At 39.4% G+C, this 25,342-nt stretch overlaps 1 pseudogene; it reads left to right on the top strand.

The window, feature by feature from the left end:
• The window catches only part of LOC108702256, a 119,631-nt pseudogene that overhangs the window by 77,056 nt on the left and 17,233 nt on the right, over positions 1–25,342 (top strand).

Genomic DNA, 25,342 nt, shown 5'->3' with positions numbered 1-25,342 from the left:
TATGTTGTCTTAACATGTTAACATACTAGTAACAGCTAGTGTGTACATTGGGATACTATCTAGCAGGGAATTGCAGCCAGAGAGACTGTGTTCTTCACTTTTTAGCAGAGTACTCGCAGGCTGGTGTAACGGGCTTGCATAACGCAACAACTGGATTGAATGTATATACTGACATTTTTTAGTGGTTCCAGACCTGGGTAAAGTAATCATTAATTATAAATGTACAGGATGCACATTTCTCTGGTTTTGGCACTGTTTAATTAAACAACCAAACTGAATGGATATAATATCCATAATAAAATATTTCAATGGTTCCCATGGCTCACTAATGTAATAACCAAATAAGAATGTGCAGGTTTTACATTCCTCTGGATAAGGTAACAGCCAAACCAAACATATATGCTTAAGCAGCCCAATGTGTACCGTATATAATGTGTGTATAGGTGCAAATTTATTTATATTCCTATGCACTTAGGTTATATTGGTGTCATTGTTTTACAGACTTGCTTTCAGGTAAGCGGTTTACCAGATCATAGCTCAGTCAGCTGGCTAAGGATTGCTTCAATGGCCAAATTATACTGACTGCCACATATAGTCGCCTGTAAAGGAGGCACACACCGTTTTTGCTGCTGCAGCTAAGGTGGTAAATTTGTTTAGAGACTGTCTATGGAAAACAAAAAAATATATAAAAGAAACCTGTTTTCATCCAGGTTAATGTTGCGGTCTGTTTTCTCATTATATAATATTATATTATGGTTGACAATTGTGTTGCTCATGAAGCATGTATGGCATGAGTTGGAGTTTCCTTCAGTTTGACATAGACCTGCATTTCTAGTTGGTATTCAAAAACCTATGGAATACTTTTAGGACATGCTGCTTTACAGAAAGATGTCCTATGGATATGTTTAGACCAAGGTGTCCATGTTAGCCTTTATGTAGGGCCCTGGTTATGGCATGACTGCCAATGGGCTGGTATGTAGATGAACCGCACCTCTCGTCCTTCCTGTCATTTTCCTGCCTTGGTGGTGCAGAGGTCCACACGTCTGTACAATGCAGATAAGTTCTTAAAGAGAGTCAGACAGGCACCATCATATGTGTTCCCAGTGGGGAGTTTACCCCTTTTATTGTGACCACCTGTGCATCAACGTTTCGGGGAGTTAATTCATTCAGAATTTGATGAAATTTATCCAGCTGGCCAGTGAAATTGTGTGACATAGGGATGCATATTCCAGTCAATAAACTGCTACCTAATTAAGAACCATTGGTTTCTAAATCATAATTTATGCTGTGAAAACTTTTCTTCCAACCTACATTTAGGTCTCATGTGAGTGACAAGACTTCTGTGTAGCCAGTGTTCTACTGAAACAATATCTAATCTAATATTACTAGATACCCCTACAGCTCAAGTTGAGTTTTGGGTAGTTGCTGGTAGAGGTTTGGACTGTCCCAGCTCCATTTGGTAGATGTTTGGACTGTCCCAGCTCCATTTGGCAAAGTGTTTTGCTCTAACACCAGCAATTCATCCTCTATTCTGCATGATTCTGATTCCTGGGAAAAACATATAAAATAGTAGTAAGATGGGCAAAAACAGGCATATTTATGAATCATTTATTTGTGTGTTTAGGTGCGGTTAGCGAGCAGCAGGTGAAAGATAGGTGCGCGGTTCTGAATCAGACATGCCCAGATCTCAGTGATTTAAGAGACTTTTCATTACTGTGAACAAACATCTATTAATCTTGTTTTAGCTAAAACTTTCATGCATGAAGATTTATCATCAACAGGAAAAAAATGCCAAATGTGGACTGTTCCTAGAGTGTCATGGAAATAGCCTCATAATCCAGCAATTTAAAACATTGATTATGCGGCTTATTGTAAAATAATTTGTAGTAGGCATCTTTATGAGCAAAGCAAAATTTTTTCAAGAGATGAGATCCACAGGATAATTATTATGGATATATGCACATTAAAGGAAAAGGGTCAAATATCGGAAATGCAAAGATCAAAGACAACCCTCAAGATAAGGCCACAGGGAGGAAGTGGGAATGAATACAAAAACACCATGGCATGAGAGAAAGAAGGGGTTTTATAACTTATTCCCCAAAGCCAAGCTTCCTCCTCTGCTATAGTGCTGACCCTGTGTGAGTCATATATGTTACCTGTAATTCCCCCTGGTATACATACAGCATATATAACTCCTCTTTCTTCATGCTGAACACCATGGGGTCCTGATTAAGTTAGAAACACATTCTGGGCACGATAATGGATCAAGAATTGCAAATGAGGAGACAAATGCAATATTTACTCAGAGCATGTTCTCTCACCTTTCCTGTCAAACACTTGTCACCTTCCTGACATGTCTCCTGCAGGGACTCACCCTCTTGCCATTTTCTGACGTCTGCAAACTGATAACATGTAAGATCATTGTACAACTCAGCTACTACATATCAGCATATTTAGGGCTTGCCACCCTCTCGGTGCCAAAGAGACTTGCCAAAAATAAAGATTAAAATACCACATCAAAATAATAGTTTAGTAAGTTAACAATTTAACTAAATTAGACATTGTAAGCCCATTGTAATTTCTTTGTTCTCCCGGTTTACAATGTCTAATTTAGTTAAATTGTTAACTTACTAAACTATTATTTTGATGTGGTATTTTAATCTTTATTTTTGGCATTGTAAGACATGTTTGACAGATTGATATTTGGATATACCTTTGCTTGTATGGACTGCATAACAGCCTCACTACTAATATATATTATTATCTGATAATTTACATCCCTTTATCGTGTGCTAGTGCACGCTTCTATGTGATCTTTTTAACCAGGTGTTTCTTTTTTGATCTTAATGATAACTGCTATATTAGTGTGAGCCCAGTAGGGGGCACCTATGCTTCTGATGAAGTGACTCAGAGGTCACGAAACGCGTCAAGCACATCCCCTGCCCGCTTGTGATTTTAGAAGGATTCTCAATAAAGCATGTACGATTTTATTAAGATGGTTTCCACGCGATGACTCAGTTTGTCCGGTGAAGTCCCTTTCCTATTCCTTGAAGTGTTTGTAAGCCGCGGCCAGAGCGGCCCCTTTTGGGATATACCGGCGTGCAGATCACCTGTTCAAGGGCGCTCCCGACCGGCTACAGACTGCTCCTAACCCCCATATTTCACCCAGACACCCCAGTTTTCGGAATCAGGAAATCTGGACAAGACATTGCAATCAATGGCATGGCAATCAGCCAATCACTGATGGCCATATCATCAGCCCTGCCCCAGATGTAACCCGTCCACGACATCACCCTCCTCCCACCCGGATCTAATTTAGAAATAAGGTGGAAACCCTATGATAGATACATAAAGGTACATACTGTGTATCACAAGTATAGGCAGCATTACTTACAGCTTATTGTTCGTCCTCTTTTTTTATACACTTATATGTATTCCGGTTGGTCCCTTTTCTTTACAACCAGTGGGTTATAATCTTGAGCATGTGTGGGGAACATGGAATGCCCTGTTATACTTTTGTCTGGGTTCATGGGGCAGCACTGCACTTGGGATTGAACCCAATATTGTATTGGGGCTCTGTCCCTTGAAAACGATCTTTGTCTCATTACAGATTATACCAGCATTACATAAAATGTGCAGAAGAAATAAAGATTAACCTATTTATTCATTGGCCACATTATTATAAACTAAAGAATTCAATTACTAACCATGGAATTTTCCTCTAGGAACTTGTCCAGTTTCATCCTGTCAGCAATGAATTTGCCTTAACTGTATTTTCCTCCAGTTTCTTCTGGGGTGTAGAGAGATGAGCTATTGCTAGACCAGTTCTATATCTGATGTGGGTGCTGGAGGCATATCTGCTTTTGTGTCACAAGACTGCGCCATATCCATTTGTTCAGCACTGACCCTAAAGCTTTTCTTGTACAAAGGGTCATACTGCATATTGTGAATTCTTCAGGCACCAAAACCCCTTCAGTTCAGGGTAAATAGTGTACTTTTCTTACATCAGTATTAACAAGTGGAGCTTATTATATTCCAAACTCTTAACAGAAATATTTAAAAGGACTGATACTAAAGTATTTGTTTTTCTATACAAAACAGGGGTCGCATTCTTAAATTTACTTGTATGTATATGCTAATGTATATTCCTACTGTATGGCCTGGAATTACACAGCCGAGGAACAATATAAAATCATGAACCAGATTTTAAAATTATAATTTAGTTTAGTTGTTCGAGGAAGAGTTAAGTGTGTACCTTGATCATAAAATGACTGAACTTCTGTATAGTTGTGCTCAGTGCCTGATCTCCTTTATTATCCAGTGAAATTATACTTTAATGCAAATGGTTTAAGGTTACCCTTTAACATGCACCTCCGTGTATTTTACAAATGTTTTCACAATCATTCATCTTTTAATGGGAGCTACAACACATGCAAGCATCTATAAGCAAGATGCCAAAATTTACTATATACATATGGGATCTATTATCTGGAAACCCAGAAAGCTCAGAATCATGGAAAGGCCGTCTCCCATAGCCTCCATCATAATTAAATAATCCAGTTTTAAAATTAATTTTAATTTTCTCTGTAATAATAAAACAGTACCTTGTCCTTGATCCCAACTTCAATTCTTTTTGGAAGCAGAACCAGCCTATTGGGTTTATTTAATGTTTACATGATTTTCTAGTAGACTTAAGGTACGAAGATCCAAATTACAGAAAGATTCATTATCCAGACAATCCCAGGTCCCGAGCATTCTGGATAACAGGTCCCATACCTATTATTATGCTGTATAAAATATAATGTGTATGTATATCTGTCTATAAAATTTCTCAACGTGTATATAAAAGCCACAGCACTGCCAATGTGCTAGTGTTTATTTAGGTCCCGAAAACTGTGAGGTGTGGGCAGTTATTTGGTTCCCTGCATTTTCTCTATGCTCCCCATAAACACAGTTTAACCCTACACCAGAAATGATTATGTATATTGTGATATAATTTACACGTTTTAAATTTTAGTTCTTTACCTATATAAAAGTGCTTGACCTGCAACCTTGTGCTTTTATATTGTAACAGAACCTAAAAAATAATGGCAGAGCACCCGACCTGCAGCCTTCTCTGACCCGGCCTAGTCACAGATATCCTCAGTGACTTTTTATATTGTTTTACAGTAGGAAGTACATTATGTGAAATGTGTGCGTATATGTATGCACTATGATTTTTAAATATGTCGGCTTCTTTACAGCCAGTAAAAGCCAAAGCAATCAACAGTTTCTGTCCCTCATAATACATTAATGATACTCAGAGTTCCCAGTATAACTCAGTCTGCAGCCTTGTGCTTTTATATGGTCACAGAACTCTTCAGTGACTTCTAATATCCTTATAATTTACATCAAATATGTACATTTCCCCTTATATATGAAATGTATGTGCATATATATGTATGTACTATGGTTTTTAAATAGTCTAGCTTCTTAACAGCCAGTAAAGCCAAAGCAATCAACAGTTTCTTTCCCGTAGTGTTTTCCTACTCCAATTTAGTCTTCAACCTCCATGTCGAAATTGCATATTGGCTCCCAGAGTGGAATGTGCAATCTGTTCAGCTTTTATGAGTGAATGAGATGTAAGTGAGAGGCCAGCGCTGCAGAGAGCTCACCCGTGCTGTGATGGGAACTGAGTTATGGGGCACTTCCTGGAAAATTTACAATGGTGGTTATTTTTAATAGGTCTTGAAAATGGGAAAACTGTAGGCATGGTAAAAGAAAAGTAAGGCCAATAGAGAAAACCTGTCACTATTAAAAATATATATTATACGCATACATATATCTGTTTATTTTTAGCCATAAATTCAACCTTGGACTTTCACAAGCTTTGCTAATCCCTTTGAATTGTTGCCTTTACTTCTAGTATTTTGAGATGATCTGAACAAGGCAGTAAATTATGTGCTGCAACTGATAAAAGGGAGTTCAGAGTTATTGTTCCATATAACTTATATGTAGGCAGTGTAGTAAAGTTTAAACTACTAAAACTGCAGAAGTCTGTGATCCCTCCAGGCTCATTTCATAGGGCACAATTGTGTTAAAGGGCCACTGTGCTTTTAATTAACATATTTACCTTTGTATTATTAATGTACAGTTTTGCTTTGTTTTCTGTTGCTTCTATGAATATATTACTAACCAGTTTTGCAGTTTGCCATTCTTAAACTCCTACTATCTGACCCTTGTTGGGATGTTGGAACTTTTCTGATAGCAGTGGTGTGACCAGATAAACAGTTTGGATAAATAAGAAACTCCACAATATGCCAGTAGAGAGATCTCCCTAAACAGAGCATAATTCATCAGGAGTAGTTACCTTAGTTTGCTAATAGCCTGTACAGAGAGATTACATAAAACAATGACCGCATAGGCACAATTCAGCAAGAGCAGCCCCATGCATTTGTTCATAGGCTGTATAGAGAGATGTGTATGTAGGCTTTAGGGTTAACACAAATACAGACTAATTATTCTATCCTTAAAAATGCTTACTTTGCTAGATATACAGTTTCACTATGTTTAACTTGGCATCAGGGAAAGCTGTTCCATTGCCCTATACAGCAGCAACATCCTGCCAACTAACATTAACCCCCTCCTGGTGTTCTAATAATAGACCATGTAGCCTACAGGGTGCCGATTCCTACTGCCTGGTTTATTCATCCCTGCGGTTTCATTTCCTAGCCTGGCTTTGTATTGAGATGAGGAGGAATATGCAATCCTCTGCTCTTTCATGTACCAATAAAAGCTCATTCATTGGAGGAAGGTGTGTGGCTCCAAAGAGGAAATAATAATTCTCCTACCAGTGCTCCATGCAGTAGTTGGCAGCAATGGTCCACAGAAATTTGTTAAATTTGTTTGGCCAATAGTTGAACGTCAATGGTAATATATATTATATTTTTGATTTTTACAATAAAATCATAGTTATTCATTATAAGTCATGTAAATGTGATCTCTGATAGCATCTACAATTTACTACTACGTGGATTGCACCCAGGCGTCATTAAAAGCCTTAGTCGTGAGTGCTGGGACCCTCGGTTTCATTAATATATATATAATATATATATATATATGTGTATGTATGTATGTATGTATGTGTGTGTGTATATATATATATATATATATATATATATATATATATATATGTGTATATGCATATATATATATATATATATATAAATATATATATATATTATATATATAAATATATATATATATTATATATATATATATATATATATATATATATATATATATATATATATATATATATATATATATATATATATATATATATATATATAGTGAAATGGGTTGCACACCGCTTCCCAACATCACCAGTTGCACAGTTAAGGCTTGCATATGCTTTCTAGAAAAGAACCAGCAACACCGGGATATTCTTGAATACATAAGGATATAACTTATGTTTTCAAGAATATCCCGGAGTTGCTGGTTCTTTTCTGGAAAGTATATATAGATATAGTATATATATATTTGTCTATTTGTCTATATATATATATAGATAGATAGATAGATAGATAGATAGATATATCACTCTGTAATCTATGAATTAGTCCTCTACTGATAATGTATACTGCCTTCCTATGATTGGAATCTGTGCATATGGTACAAACATATATACTGTAAGCATGCACCCCTCCGCACCCTGAGCACTCATGTTTAAACATACATGAATGCTACATATATTTATTTATTTATTGTGGTAGAGTGATTCAGGAATGAAAAAAAAGGTATGTTTTTCCTTTGATTTCAGTAGAAGATGTAGGCACGAGGATGGGCGTTAATAAACAGAAGAGTTACTCTGTTTAAAGTGTTTGGTAGCCAGGTCCTGGAGGATGGAGTATTCAGGAAGGAGCAAGCACACCAGGTACTCCGATCGAGTAGTCCAGCTCACGCATTAGAGCTCACTTTCCACAGGAAAGCTGTGGAAAGGTAATTAATTCTAGTGAGACTTGTAGGATGGTCTCTCAGAGCAGGGCACAGAGCAGGAAAGATACCTGCCTGTGTGAGGAACTTGTTATGTTTTGGGTAGCCAAGGATGAGTACAGAATAACAGTGCTTTATTAGCAGGCTCTCATGCAGCCATTTCACAACAGTAACTGTCACTTTTAAGCTACCAGGAAGTATGCACAGTATAAGTCTGGGCACAGTGACATCTACAGGCCATTTGTATAAACACCACATATTACCTCTATAGTAGGAAAGCATTTGGACAACTATAATAAACAGCAACAATTAAACAGTATGCATTTTAAAACAATATTGTACATTCTTTATATCACAAAGTCCTCGTCCATGCAGGTAGTTTTCTGATTCTTTCAGTGCGCCTTATAGGTTCACTTTCTTCAGCCCTATTGCAGTTGACATCAGAAGTAGGAAAATGTCCTTCATCAAATGGAGCTTCTCCCAAAGTCAAATCTAACAGGAGCAAGACAACTTGCATTCCATATGCGTCCATCAGACAGTTCATATGTGTATGGTCCTCGCTGGCGCTCACTTCAAGCGGTGTAGTAAATTTAGATTGTCCTTGTTTCATTATTCCTGGTTTCGTAATTCTGACTAAAGATCCAGGCTGAAAGTGTACTTCTCTGGCACCATGTTTTCTGTCAGTATAAGCCTAACATTTGGCTTGTTGATGTTTGACAATGTCAGCAGTAGACGATTTAGTAGGCACAGTATTTTGTGGAAGCTTGATGTCTGCAACATGTAACTTAGTGCGCATCTGTCTGCCATGTAATAATTCAGCTGGAGATGATTGGGTTGTTGCATGGTGCGTTGCTCTGTAGTTATGTAGGAACTCTGTTGTAAATACTTTCCAAGATTTCCCAGTAAGATTTGCTGTCTGTAGTGCTTCTTTCAGACTTCTGTTGAATCGTTCGATACCCTTGCTTGTGGGTAATACACTGAAGATTTCCTATGCACAATATTCCTCTCTCTCAGAAAGGATTCAAACTCAGATAAGACAAAATGTGGTCCGTTGTCTGATATTTACTCCTTTGGATTACCTTCTCTGCTGAAGACTGTAGACAGAAATATTATAACTGTAGCTGATGTTATATGAGAAACAAATGCAATTTCAGGCCGTTTACTGTAATAGTCTATCAAGGTTATAGCAAATCTACAGTCTATAGGAGCATCTGTAAAAGGACCGACAATATAAATAGCAAGTTTTTTCCATTCTGAATCAGGAAATGGTACTGGTTTTACATCTGGTCTCTTGTGTACAAGGTTCTTTGCACAATCCAGTGCAGTGTTGCAGGCACTGGTGCTGTAGTAATGAGACCATCAACTAATTGTAGGTTTAATGCAGCAAAGAGATCCCTTCCAAGTATAGCAGTTCCCTTATTAACAATGTAAAAGTCACATTTTGCATTCAAATTGTACAGTCACTGGCTAGCAACCAAGCACAGGGATTGGATCCTTTAAGTAACTGAACAGTTTCAGGGCAGGTGCAACAAGCGGATCTTTTGCAAAGAATTTCAAGAAAATATCCTTTGGTAGTATAGAAACAGCTGAACCTGTATCAAACATCAGGTTAATGGAGTGTCCCTTGTCAGCAGAAGCAGTACTGACATTGACACATATGCATATAAACTTGTCTGGAATAAATGTACCAGCTTTATCCACACTTAATACTGTGACATTTGTAGTAGTGCCTTCATGAACATCTTTAGCAGAACTACGGCAGATCTTAGCAAAATGTCCTACTTTTTGTGCAGTTGCAGCACCGTAAAGCTTTTGCAGGACATGTAACATAATTTGCAGTGTGTTGTGTTAAACTACAGCAAAAGCAGTATTTTCTATTTGTATTTGCTGCATGGTTTTGCAGTGAATCCCTTTCCTTAGCACTGTATTTTGTCTGTGACTGTACATTATTAGGCCACAGTGTTGAATTCACAGTCTGTACATTCCCAGCAGTTCCCCTGACTGAGCGTTTTAGCCTCTGCCACTGCTGTTTCAATTTGGCTAGCAACTGTAATAGCCTTTGCAAGGGTTAAATCCTGCTATAGGAGCAGTCTCTCTCTAATGTGAGGTGAGTTTGTTTTTTCCACTATTTGGTCTCTTAGCATTTCATCTGTTAGATTCCCAAACTCACAGGTAATAACCAGATCTCTCAAAGCTGCTACAAATTGTTCTGTGGATTCGCCATTACGTTGTCCACATTGGCGGAATTTATATCTTTGAACAACCACATTTACTCTTGGCACAAAAAAGTTCTTTATAGCAGTAAGAGCAGTTTCATAAGGTAATGGTAATGTATAGAATATACACTGTCCCTCTGCTCCCAGGCAGTGAATAAGTAAAGCACGCTTTCTAGCAGCAGAAATCTCCCCTTGGTCAGCAGCAATAATGTTATTTTTAAACATACGGATCCAAGCAGTTAAAGGTATAATAGGTTTACCAGGGTTTGGAAGAAAAGGTGCAGGCTGCTGCAGAGGTAGAAGATCCATCTTGTCGTCAATTTGTTATGTTTTGGGTAGCCGAGGATGAGTAGAGTATAACAGTGCTTTATTAGCAGGCTCTCATGCAGCCATTTCACAACAGTGACTGTCACTTTTAAGCTGTCCAGGAAGTATGCACAGTATAAGTCTGGGCACAGTGACATCTACAGGCCATTTGTATAAACACCACAGAACTCCCAGAGGGTCTGGGGAGCCGTCTGCCACTGCAAGGTAAAGAGAGAGACAAGACCAACTGACAGAGAATCGGTCTGAGCAGGATTTATTTTTGTGATTTGTGTTTTGTATCTTGAGATGGTCACCCCTGTGTGTAATAAACTGCCTAAAAGTAAAGTGTTTTTATATATATATATATATATATATATATATATATATATATATATATATATATATATATATATATATATATATATAGATATATATATATATATATATATATAAATATGACTCAGGGCTGGCCTACTTTGGTGGGAGCCGAGTCAGTACTGCCCCACAAGTAGCCGGGAAGAGGTTTGAATTGATTTTTTTTATCCCCGTATTTTTAGTATTCAACTAAACAGATTTAAAGGGATACTGTCATGGGGAAAAAAAAAATTTCAAAATGAATCAGTTAATAGTGCTGCTCCAGCAGAATTCTGCACTGGAATTCTCCATTTCTCAAAAGAGCAAACATATTTTTTTATATTCAATTTTGAAATCTGACATGGGGCTAGATATATTGTCAATTTCCCAGCTGCCCCAAGTCATGTGACTTGTGCTCTGATAAACTTCAATCACTCTTTACTGCTGTACTGCAAGTTGGAGTGATATCAGCCCCTTCCTTTTTCCTCCCCAGCAGCCTAACAAAAGAACAATGGGAAGGTAACCAGATAGCAGCTCCCTAACACAAGGTAACAACTGCCTGGTAGATCTAAGAACAGCACTCAATAGTCCCACTAAGACACATTCCCACTAAGACACATTCAGTTACATTGAGAAGGAAAAACAGCAGCCTGCCAGAAAGCATTTCTCTCCTAAAGTGCAGGCACAAGTCACATGACTGGGAAATTGACAAAATGTCTAGCCCCATGTCAGATTTCAAAATTGAATATAAAAAAAATCTGTTTGCTCTTTTGAGAAATGGATTTCACTGCAGAATTCTGCTAGAGTTGCACTATTAACTGATGCGTTTTGAAAAAAACATGTTTACCGATGACAGGATTCCTTTAAGAAAACTTGGAAAAAACAAGAGCTACTTTTCACCATTTAAGGTCCAAAACTTTTTCATTCACTGGAGTTGCCCAGGTTCTGGATAGAGAGCAATAAATTCTTTGGCAGCAGTGTGAAAAGGCATGGTTTTGCCTAAGGCTGTTGCCAGTTGTGGTGTTCTAATGTGTCCAGCCATATTGGGACACAAACATATTTTTCAGCCTAAACATGGTGAAACGCTTCTCCTTTTATAACCATATTAATACTACCGCCAAAACTTGTTGCTTCTTCCTCCACAACGTAGCCAAGATACTCCCCTTTCTTCCAGAAACAACAGCCAAAACATTAACTTTCCTATCCCGTTTAGACTATTGCAGTCTCCTACTAACCGGTCTTCCCTTCTCTCTCCTCTCCAATGAATCTTAAACTCTGCTACCAGGATCCTCCTGCTTTCTCCTAAGAGAGAACCTGTTCAACCTCAACTAAAATCTCTAGTATGGCTGCCTGTTAAGAAATGGATAGCATATAAAATTCTTCTGCTAACATTTAATCCCTTCACTCCTCTGCTCATCACTACATTTCTGCACTTCACTTGTACATTCCTGGTCATCTTCTCTCAGAGCGACCTTCTTCACACCATCTACATCCATTGCCACCTCCTGTCTCAAACCTTTCTATCTTGCTGTTCCTTACCTCTGGAATTACGTCCCTGAATTCCTCCATAAGTGCTCTTAATCACTTGTGGCGGATTAAGGACATGTGAGGCCCCTAGGTTACACTTTCCACGGGGCCCCCTTCTAGGGTTGGACTTTATTTCGGCACGGTACGTACAGTGTTTTTTTTTTAAAAACCTGGTCGCCGTGTAAATATGCTAGCGGTTTCAAGCTTAGGCAATGGCACATGACGCTATTGTTTTTAAGCGGCGAAAAAAAATAACAAAAATGATTTCACTGTCTGCAGAAATTATTTCACTGTCTGCAGGCCACTAAAATGATTTCACTGTCTGCAGAAATTATTTCACTGTTTGCAGGCTACAAAAATGATTTCACTGTCTGCAGAAATTATTTCACTCTCTGCAGGCTACAAAAATGATTTCACTGTCTGCAGAAATTATTTCACTCTCTGCAGGCTATAAAAATGATTTCACTGTCTGCAGAAATTATTTCACTGTCTGCAGGCTACAAAAATTATTGGCTGCATGCTGCAAATTTTCTCTGGCTGCAGTGCAGTACAGCAAAAATTACTTCACAGACAGAGACTGTTTTATGCGCAGGCTGGCTGTGCCTCTAGAGCTGTTGCTGGGCCCGGCGGGTGCCCCCTGCTGCTGGCTGACCCCCGCCTCACGGTAGCTTTTAATTTAATTTAAAAAAAAAATCTCTGCCCGGTGCCCACTGGGCCCCTACCACTAATGGGCCCCTAGGCAGAGGCGTAACTAGAGGGGGGCGGGCCCTGACGTGGGACGTGCAGCCGGGCCCCGCCCCCCTCTGTACGGCCAGAAACAGCCGCAGAACTGAGTGGTGCGCGAGCTGACGGGGGGCCCTGAGGGGGTGCGGGCCCTGGCCCAATCGCACCCCCTGCTCCCCCGGTAGTTACGCCACTGCCCCTAGGCTATAGCCTAGGGTAGCCTAGGCGTTAATCTACCCCTGCTGGTACCTATTGGACAATGTTTTTACCTTGTGCACTTTTTCCCCCTCCAATTTGTGCCTGTATGTTAGCCACACACCCACCTAGACTGTAAGCTCTATGGGGCAGGGACCTCCTTCCCACTGTCTCTTACCACATACTGTGTGTCCTGTGTATATTTATTGTATGTACTTTTATATATTGTCATTTTATGCATTGTACAGTGCTGTGGTTCCTTAAAGGGGTGGTTAACCTGTAAGCTAACTTTTAATATTGTAAGCTAACTTTTAATATAGAATGACTATTTCCAAACAACTTTTCAATTGGTCCTTATTTATTTGTTATAGTTTTTTTAATTATTTGCCTTTTTCTTTTGACTCGCATGGGAGTCACTGACCCCTTCTAAAAACAAATGTCTGTATGCTACACATTTTTTGTTATTGCTACTTTTTATTACTAATGTTTCTATTCAGGCCCTCTTCTATTCACATTCCAGTCTCTTATTCAAATCAATGCATGGTTGCTAGGGTAATCTGGATCCTAGCAACCAGTTTGCAGAAACTGCAAACTGGAGAACTGCTGAATAAAATGCTAAATAACTCAAAAACCACAAATAATAAAAAATGAAAACGTATCACAAATTGCCTCTGAATATTACTCTTTACGTCATACTAAAAGTTAACTCAAAGGTGAACAACCCCTTTAACAGCACTTTACTAATAACGTTAAATATACATACATAGAAATATCTGGCCAGCTTGTTGAACTAATCAATTTTCTTTAGCATTTTGGCCATCCCAGTCTGGACAGCCTGAGAACTCTTGGAGATTACACAGGTCATCTATTATATTTATGGATAATATTCATTTTACAGATTTAACACAGCCTGATTGATATCTGTCTGATAGTTGGCTTTGAATGTTATTTGCCAATGTAAGAGCACCTTCTCAAGCCCCAAGGAAGGAGCTCCAGAATTATGATTCATTTAAGCACTATGTTTACTTTAATTATCCTCTGTTAATTTCTATATTTCCCTGTGCCCTTATCCCTGCATAATGTTAAGTGCCTCTTGAAGAGCTTGGTGCTGATTAAAGTTTACTCATTGTTTCTTTTTATAAGTAGCAGGTTGTCTGTGGTGGATGAATCGTGCACCTCCTTCTCGCCTGACATCAGTTATGACCACACAGAGGATGATCTGGTGAGATGTCCTTATAGTTAGCCAGGTTGTAACATCATAGCTTCCCCTATGCTAAGCATCTATGTGCGAGGAGGTTATATGTGTACAGTATGTTAATCAGCATTTTGCTTTTATGTCCACACTTAATTTTTCTTTGAACTCAGCCCTCAGGCAACCTGTGGCTTTTCCACAACTTCACTCCCTCTCACTCCAACCCTCCTCTGCTCTCTCACATAGACTAGGAGCTCCTGGGTCCTTGTAAAACGTTTTTCCCTTTTACCAGCACTATGCTCTTGCTCCCTTCCCTCTTCTGACAACTGGTTTATATTTATTAATAAAATAAAACCACAAAATCTCATTCCATCCAATTTAAATGCTAATTTCTGTCCCTTTCGGTGTAACCGGGAGCCTTTTGCAGAGCGTTCAGCCGAGAAAGGTCCCTGTGGGGAGTCTTCTCCCCCCTCCACCCTCTTTAACTCTCCCTCCCTGCTCACATACAGTGCTCCTGAGAATACATCCTGTTTGTAATTTGCTTTCCTTAATGCTTTGAACCATCCAAAGCAGCCTGTGGTGTCTCCAAGAGGCAGCATTAATATTTAGTCAGTGAGATGGCTCTGCAGCCTGGGATACATTGTAGTTTCAGGGGTTGGGTCACATGCCTGGGTCATCTACATTTTCTACTATTTTCCATGCTAAGAAAGTGTCCTTTGTACCCCGAAAAGCTCACAGGGATGCCTTGCCGTGCTCCCCAGCTGCCTTAATACGTCTGACACTTGATATGCAGTATGCAAGTTTCTAATGCTTATTTCTCTTTTATGATGGAATCAGCCAACATTAGGATTTTAGGTGCAACTGATTACTGTGTAATATATTCTCTTAGGATTTGGATGAGTTGGGAGGAAAGCCACTCAAGTTAAAAGCCCGGGAAAGAAGGGTAAGTGCGGGCAATGGGGGTAGGAATTCTTATAAAGAGGAAATATTATTAGGCTGGCATAGTTGCATTTCACAAGGTAATATATTATCCTCTCATGCTCATAAAAGCACGCAATATACCATACTGTCTAAAGGGAAACAATATGGCAGCTCTAATGCTTATGTGTAAATAACAGAGCATTCAGTGCATATTATTTCCAACAACGATGTTTGGCAGCAGGCAGGAGAGAATCTGACTTCTAGCCTCCCACATATGTGAAATGAATCATTTGTCTCACAAGTATCTTCATCTCCCACTTAGCGCTCATCTCTGGCGCCACTGATTGCCATGTCCAAGTGAAGCTGCAGCTATAGTGGCTGAGAATGTGAGTGACAATCTGTACTATAAACTATTAATCTGGGGCTACATGAAATGGTCACGGTTATATAATAGACCTGTTTGAGGTCACTGAGGAGTTCTGTGCCCATATAAAGGCACAAGGCTGCAGGCTGAGTTATACAGGGAAAGTAGGATCTCTCATCTATTATAAAGGATTAATGTACCCCTTACTGTAAATTACAAGTCACTGGGGGGGTTCAGGCTCATAAAGGTATAGGGCTGCTTACCAAATGCCCTTTATACCAGGCAGATCACTCATTAGTGATGTCTTAGATCCCTATGACTTCTAGAATGGATATGTTAACCTTTATAATGTGAAGGCTTTACTTATCAGATGGCAAAAAGTAGGTTGACTGGATCCTCAGAAGTAAGTGACGGAAATGACATTCACTATATGTCAGAAGTAGCAGAATGTTTATATGGCTACACATTATCTGAAGTTTCATTAATATAAATGTCTCATCTATTATAAAGGAAATGCTATGGTCTCTGCAGGTACATTATCATTCTTCCTTATGAATCTGATTATCCACTGTTAATGGAAAATTACTAATTTTCTATTTGAAAAACTGTAATGAAAGGATGTATTTTGAGTAAACCAGTGGGTTGGTTAAAGGGGTTATCCGCCTTTGAATTAACTTTTAGTATGATGTAGAGTGTGATATTCTGACAATTTACGATTGGTTTTCATTTTTACTGTTTGTGGTTTTTGAGTGATTTAGCTTTTTATTCAGCAGCTCTCCAGCAATTTCAGCAATGCACTGATTGGAATAAGAGACTGGAATATGAATAGGAGAGGCCTGAATTGAAAGATGAATAATAAAAAGTAGCAATAACAATAGACGTTTAGCCTTCCAGAGCATTTGTTTTTTTACATGGGGTCAGTGGATCTGAAAGCTGGAAAGATTCAGAAGAAAAAGGCAAAAAATTACAAAAACTATAAAAAAAATTTAAAAAAAATAATGACCAATTGAAAAGTTTCTTAGAATTGGCCATTCTATAACATACTATTCCCTTAATTTTGTTTATTAATTTATGGATTTATTTGATATGAGTTCTTTGTATGTGTGGATTACTTGGGCTGTTGCTGACATCTGGTGTACATTTCATGTCAATAGCCCCATTAGAAATATATTTACTGAAAACAATTATGTGTTCAATACTTATTTTCCCAAGAGAAAAGTACAAGAAGGACAGGGTTTTTTTTTTTAACTCTTGCAGGGTGCTGGACTAACATTCTCACAGGTAATGGATAAATGGAAGAGAGTGGTAAGAGCACGATTGAGCAATGGATAGCCCTACTGCCTTACATACATATGCTGGAATTTAGTTCCTGCCAGGACTCTTATCTCTACAGAGTTTGTGTTTCCCCATGTCTCTTTGAGTCTCCCTCAAAAACATTGGTCCCCCACCCCCCACATTCTCCAAAACATACAGGCAGGTTAACTGTGTGTGAATGGCATGGGGATCTTCGATTGTAAACTTCACTAGGGCAGGGGCAATGTCAATTATGTAAAATATCTGTAAAGGGTCACAGAATATGCTGGTGCTATATAATTAAAGAATTAAAAATAATTAATGTAAAACTTCTTTCTGATTTGAAGATAGTTGATCTCAGGGTAAAGATCAATGCTCACTTATTTTCTCCTTATTTATAGAAAGTTTAAATGCAGCCAGAGAAATAGAGACATGCAGGGTTGGACTGGGGAGCCCAGGGCTGCTGTCTCGGGGGCCGAACTCTCCGCCCGTACCACAAAGCCTACTCTGGGTCCCCTGCCACATGCGCACGACCCCCACCCCTGTGTGCATTAATGCTCGATTTATTGTACCTTTCGCGAGCAGGAGGAGTAGGTTCAGCGCAGAGGTGACAGGGAGTGTGTCTGTGCCGGCCGGGGCCCACCGGGTTTTTTCCTGGTGTCCTGCTGGCCCAGTCCGACCCTGAAGACACATTATACCATGTACCTGTCATGGCTTCAGTGCAGCTGCAGTTACACATAGGGATGGACGAATATAACTTGTTTCGCCAAAAATTTGCCACCGGCGAAATGTCGCCGCCGCCCATTATAGTCTATGGGCGTCAAATTTTGATGTGCTGCAATTGTTTTTTTTTCCTGCGCATCTTTTTTTTTTTTTTGACGCACGACACCATACAAGTCTATGGGCGTCATTTCCGCAGTGAAACAAGGGGGAAAAAATTCACCCATCCTTCGTTACAGGCACAAAGCCCTAGGTGACTTGTACATTCCAATCTTCCAGCTAAAGTGATAGATGTTGTGGCTTTTATAAATGTGTAAAAAAGATGTACATTGCCTTCTGTGTAAGTCATATTTTGGTGTGTGAAGCTAATCTAGAAAAACAGCATATTTCCAGATATTCCATATCCCAATACACCCCCGAATTCTCTTTAAAAAAAATATATATATATATTGTGCCCCTTTTGTTAAAAAAAAGTAGCATCCATTTAATGTTTGAAGGCTGAATGGAGATCTCAGCTGGCTCGGTTGGACACAACCCTACTTATATCTTTAAAGGACCTTTTTAAATGTGTAGCAGATAGAGGATTAATTGTCTAGACCTTAAATCTCCCTTCCCGGCTCTCGATTCCTGCACAGAACAGTAGTTTTGCTCCAAGGGAAGAAACAAATTTGAGGAGAGGGAGGAAAATGCAGCAAAGAGCACACAGTCTGGCTCCTGTCACAGAACAAATGGGCAGTACAATAAACAGCCTGCCGAAAAGGTCAGTCTACTGAACAACTTTGGGAATCCAGAGTATTATACACCAGTGATTTATATATGTTTTTTAATAGCAAAGTGTGGCCCTTCCTCACCCACCAAATTCTTTTTACTTGTACTGTCCATACTGCCTGGCATATCACAGAACACACACATAAATAGTTGAGCAGAGTGTAGGGTAGCTTTATAACATAACCCCATTATCACATCTTGCCTCTTCACAGCAGCACCTGTAGTTGCAGTGGAGAAAATCGTCTCTGGTCCAATAGGTTAAAAGGGAGGAAATGACAGGAGCATTTACCAACTGGAGAAATATAGATTAATGCTCATGTCCCCAAGAACAGTACCCCAGATATTGGTTATTTCTAGGGATGCACCGAATCCTCTATTTGGGATTCGGCCGAATCCTTGGTGAAAGATTCGGCCGAATACCGAACCGAATCCGAATCCTAATTTGCATATGCAAATTAGGGGCAGGAAAGGAAAAAGCGTAAAATTATTTTGTGTCAAAAAGTCATGTGATTTCCCTACCCGCCCCTAATTTACATATGCAAATTAGGATTCGGATTCGGTTCGGCCAGACACAAGTATTTGGCCGAATTCGAATCCTGCTGAAAAACGCCGAATCCTGGATTCGGTGCATCCCTAGTTATTTCAAATACTTATTCCTGTAATCTTAGGTACACTAATATTGGCAATTTGAGCATAATAAACAGATGCCAGAACTTGATCCATATATTGGAGAGATGGTGCTATCTGCTGGCCAGTACCAGAAATGCTCCGGTGAGTGTATTAAATTGAAGACCTTATAGAAGCAGATTTAAGTTCAAAAGGTCTGTGCCCAAAACATGGCATTCATTACACATACAGTAGTTGATTATGTAGCACACGCCCCAATGTGCAGTGTTTCAGTTTGAAGCTGCGCACAGTCTATACCCTCACCTTCACATCTTCAGACACCCCATGGAAAGGTAGTATCTTGTGCAATAAACAAAATACATTTTAATAAACACCTATCAGTCACCAGAAAAAGCAATTCCACAATTAGCTTGAGTTTTGCAGGCTGCTCTCTTTACTATGGGCAGCTTTGGACGTTTGGTCCTGGCACATAAGTTGGTTATTTGTTTTTCCCTTTGCTTTGGTTGTTATGGGCCAGTGGAGGCAGTCTAAAGTTTGATGGACCACAATATCCTTCTAGTGCCCAAATTGTTATCACCCTGCCTAAAGTGATTGACTAAATCCCCTAATGAATACATCTCCCTTATAATCATTCATTACACATTTTCAATGGTTTTGGTTTTATTTGTAAATGTAGTTGCAATTGAAAGCATTCTACCTGTCTTGTTAATATTCTTTGCCCTGCTGGTTCCAACTCCTGAAACAATTTCGTAGAAGCCTACTAATTATTAGACCACTGTTAATGTGCAATGTATATATATTGGAAAATTAGCTTTTTACTAATACAATTTGGCTTTACAGGAGGATATAAATTCATGTACAAAGCAGATCTTAAACCCACTCCTGCACTGAAATGTTTTTTCCCCCACATGTGACCTCTATTGGCTGCAGAGTAGGGATGTCGCGAACTTGTTCGCGCGAACATCGGCTGTTCGCGTCCGCCGCAAGTTCGCGAACGTCGCGCGACGTTCGCCAATAGGCGTTCGCGTCAAAATCGTTCGACCATTCGATCGCTAAAATCGAAGGATTTTCGTTCGAATCGAACGATCGAAGCCATTGGATTGAATGAAATCATTCGATCGAATGGCTTCGATCATTCGATTCGAACGAAAATCGTTCGATCGAACGATTAAAATCCTTCGATCGTTCGAATCTAACGATTTTCGGATGTTCGAAGTTCGCGAACTGTCCGCAATTTTTGCCGGTGTTCGCGAACGGCGTTCGCGAACACATTATCGGCGGTTCGCTACATCCCTACTGCAGAGCTGAATAGCTGGTCATCAAACCTTTCCACACATTCTAGGGCAAATTTGTACTCTTATTACTTAGATCTGTGGAAGGTTAGGCCTGAGCAAATAATCACTTACTCGCATCCTCCACCTCTAGCACAGGAAGCCTTTTAGCTCATGGAGCTGGGACTTGCATGTCAACATCTATCGGCGAGCGTGGATAAAGCAGAGGGGACTGTAATCCCCTTAAGCTCAGGTTCAGAGAGATAAAAGGATTTGCCGGTATCGTGCAACTCGTCATTGGCGGTGATTGGTTTTTCCATCAAACATTATGCTGCTCGGCTTGCTTACATGTTTAACCAGTGAAGAGATACAAAGCATATGAAAGGGGAAGGATGATCGGAGACTTCAAAGTGTGGATGGGTACAATAGTGATTAAAAAGGAGCCAAAGCCCGGTATTGCTGCTCATATCAATATGTAGTAGAAAGATGATGCACTTATGTAAAAATGCAACTGAAACAAATGGTCAGGTCCAGAGGGGGTAGAAATGACTAGTGATGGTTGAATCTGTCCCGTTTCGCTTCACTGAAAAATTTGTGAAACTCCGAAAAAATTTGCGAAAAATTCACAAAATGTGTCAATGTGCATCCAAATTATTTTAAAGCGCATAAATTTTGATGTGCGCAACTCTTGTCCAAATGCATTAAACTCAATGGGCGTCTGAATAATATTGACGCGTAACAATTTTTATGGGCGCAACAATTCTGACGTGGGACAAATTTTTTTTGTCACAATGAATTTTTCCATGGTGAATTTTTGCAGCAATTTCACAAAAACAATTGCAGGCCGCGAAGTGCAGAAATTTGTCTCGAATCCATACCTGGGGAATAAATTAGCCCATCACTAGAAATGACCAATAATTAATTGATGCAACTGGTGTACAGGCCACTCCATTCACTTTAGAAAGGGGGAAAAGGGGTGTGGATGTGTGAGTCAGATACTTTTATTAAAGCAGAATCCCCCCAGGGGTGTATCAGTTCAGGGTACCATTGTGTGTGGGTTATTTGGTGTTTGGGGTTGAATACTCTAGGCTTCTTTGGTGAAATTCCTCTCCAGAAAGTACTTGCTTCCAAGCAGTGAAACACACTTTCCTCAGCTCCATAATAATGCCTTGCTGTTTTGTACCCATTTTAGTACCTCAATGACATCATTAATCCTCAATCACCTAGTCTCGCTTATCTATGTCTGCTTTCCTGGTCTGTAGCATGAAATGTGGGTAAACAAATACCATGCATATATGCGCCCTGGGCAAGGCAGAGCAATAATTTTTGGCTAATGGCACATTAGGTGCATCCTTACATTCTCTCCACCTGCATTTTCTCTCTGCTAGTGTGCTCCCATGTACTAATGTCCGTGCACTGGCAGGCACAGTGTCAGACTGATATCAGTGCTGGAACATAATATGCTTTGTGCTTTGGTTCTCCTCTGTAGAGCGTAATGTATTGGCACAGCATGTAACCATTGGTATGGGATCCATTATCTGGAAACCCATTATCCAGAAAGCTCTGAATTACAAAAAGGCCATCTCCTATAGACTCCATTTTATCAAAATAATCTAATTTTTAAAATTTCTTTTTTTTCTCTGTAATAATAAAACAATACCTTGCACTTGATCCAAACTATGATATAATTAATCTTAATTTGAAGCGAAATCAGTTTAATGCTTACATGATTTTCTAGTAGACTTAAGGTATGAAGATCCAAATAGGGAAATATCTAATATTTGGAAAAACCCAGGTCCAAAGCATTCTGAATAGCAGGTCCCATACCTGTACGAGGGTAAGGGTGAAGTTACACCCAAGTAAAGAAAAGATTAGTACCAATACTTTTTAGCACTTAGCAGCAGGGAGGAACTGGGCAATTACATGAAGTTCCGTATTTTTGCCTTCCAAGGAATGTGCCATATGCTGCATATGTCCATAAGAATGGAATAATCAAAATGAGCTGTGGGTTATCAGATATGTATATACATGTGCGGTGATATGTAATGTGCACATTAATTACAAAGGGTGCAATTATGTTTCTCTTGTTTACAGGTAAGGGAAACCGTTATAGCAAATACCTCCTTGCTAGTCACAGACGCAGGTCCCATTCATTAGAATAATATATTTTCATTATACAAAAAAAAAAGTTGGGGTGCATTTCTCTTTTTAAGGGTTTTTTAAAGTTTTTAATAAAGCAGCAGTACCATCCTCAGGTCAGACATTCTAGCCATGGTCTCATCTCATTGTATGAGGACAGAAGGGGTGTGAATTGGATGATTAAGGGTCATATTATGAGATAATGGAAAGGGGTTGTGTAATGTCAAAAAGGAAGGACTAAGGCAACCTTTAAAACACCAATAATGAAATGTCTAGATATGTAAGGGCTATGGCAAAAAAAAAGGATGGCTAAAAATGCCATATTTTATATACTGAACTAATTGCACCAGACTAAAGTTTCAGCTTCTCAATAGCAGCAATGATCCAGAACTTCAAATTTGTCACAGGGGGTCACCATCTTGGAAAGTGTCTGCAACACTCACATGCTCAGTGGGCTCTGAGCAGCTGTTGAGAAGCTAAGCTTAGGGGTCATTGAGGTTTGTCTTTAATATAAGCTGATTATTAAATTCTGATGCTAATTGCGCTGGTTTCTGAGCTGATGTAGTAATTATCTGTATTGATTACTAATCAGCCTTATATTGTGACATTTATATTCTGTGAAGTGAATATTTTGAGTTGGTCCCTGTTGTTGAGTTGACAACAGCACAGAACATGTGCAGTGAATCAGTAGAAAAGAAGATGGGGAGCTACTGGGGCATATTCAGAGGCACAGACCTTCCCTGTTAAAGGGCTTTGGCTGCTTTGGGCTGGTACAGAAGCCCAACAAAAAATTAAAAACATTTCAAGCCTACTTCTTTAGTTAGGCTTTAGTTCTCCTTTAAAACACCAATAAAGAAGTGCACCAATATGGAAGGGCTATGGCACATAGGGCACATTCACCAATTCCCTGATAGTACACCAATTTGGAAGAAATGAGGCAATGGGGTGGGGTGGACATGTTTGCTAGTATCCTTAAAGTTGACCTGTCATGCAGACACAAAAATCTGTATAATTAAAGTCCTTTTCAAGTTAAACATGAAATCCAATTTCTATTTTTTATTAAAGCATTCATAGCTGTTGTAAGCTCATTTAAACATCTCAGCTGTCAATCAAATATTGTCTGCCCCTCCTCTATGCCCTGGGTATAGAAGCGGGGCAGACAATTACTTTTACTTTCCATTCAGCACTTCCTAGATGTCACTGCTCTCCCCACACATTCCCCTGTTCTCTTTACTTTAATTGTGTAGCCAGGGCATGGGGATGGACATCGGGTCCCCCATTTTGGTGCAAAAACAAGACTTTGAGATGATGCAAGGCTTGTCTTAATAACAGTGGCCACAAAATGACTCCTGCCTGCTTGCTATAATTTTGAATTCCCAGACTGAAAGAAACAAGATTCAAATAATTTATGTAGTGTAATTAAAGTTCATTTTGCTTGACTAATGTGATAAAAAAGGATTATGAATATTTTTTTGGGGTGCCGGGTCCCCTTTAAGACACCAACAAGGGAGTGCATAGAATAGAAGGGCTATTTCAGGAAATGCCCCATGTCCAATAACCCTACTAACAATAATGAAACCTTGCTGTACTGATGGTGAAGTCTTTTTTTTTTTTTTTTGTGAGAGGACCAGGCATTGTCTAGTTATGCAACTGCACTGAGATTTTTAAAAATTTGCCCCCCCCCAATATGTACTTCCATATTGGGGTTGTTGGGCACTGTGCTATGTAGGAAGGGATTTGCATTGTAGCATTATACAAGGATCCCCCTTGGGTTCTGTTGTGTAGCTCTCTGCCTACATTTTATATTAGTCCGGGATGTGATAATAAGAAGCTGTCCAGGCTGCATTTGCTAAACAGCTTAGAATGAATTCTGTGGTGGCTTTAGAGGTGACAGTGGCTAGAACTGCATATGAACCAAAACAACCTATTTTAAAAATCCATTATTTTCCTTTTGTTTTTTTAAAGGAATGACTAGACAAGGGGCATTTTGTTACGGATTTAATTCCCTTTTCATATCTTTCAAGTTAACAAATGATCAAGTGTTCCAGGCTCCCCGGATTTTTCTTTGCAGGGCTGCCACATAGTGCAAGGTAGTAGTTTTAATATATGGAGCAGTCGGAATGGGTTATTAAGTGTGTCCCTGACTAAGCTGACAAGTGAACCCTAAACAAACAAACCCAAAGATCTAATTTAGTCATAGAAACTGCATTAGCCTGGGGGGGCTGCTGCTACATTGTCGTTGGGAGGAGTGTGCTTTTGTAGACAAGCTCTTGGAAACAAGGTGATGACTACATAAGTACAGCGCTGCAGGCTGTTCATGCAGAAAGCCAGTCGTCTGCTTCTTTGAAATGTCAGCTGTTCTTTAAAAAGTAATGGAATGAAATAAAATGGAAATCTATGTTCTGTGTGTAGATTTATGTGAACTGTGTTTTGACGCAGCGTGCTCCTGAATATTAACAGTTAGGGCAGAGATAGATGAGAAGATTCGGGAGATGCCAGTGGGATGGCACTCGGATCGCTTTGTTTTCCAAAGTTTCCTCGTGAGGCAACTTCGGGCGAATTTGGAAACCTAAGCGTTCAGAGTGCCATCCCGCTGGTGATTTAGATTCTAGCCAGCAGGGAGGCAGGTCGGGGAGATTAGTCACCAGACGACAATCTCCCCGAACTGCCTCCCTGCTGGCTAGAATCTAAATCATCAGCGGGATGACACTCTGAACACTTTGGTTTCCAAATTCACCGGAATTTGCCTCAC

Source organism: Xenopus laevis, chromosome 9_10S (genome assembly GCF_017654675.1).
Source record: "Xenopus laevis strain J_2021 chromosome 9_10S, Xenopus_laevis_v10.1, whole genome shotgun sequence".
Classification (NCBI taxonomy): Eukaryota; Metazoa; Chordata; class Amphibia; order Anura; family Pipidae; genus Xenopus; species Xenopus laevis.
This window is presented reverse-complemented; position numbering and strand designations above follow the sequence as displayed.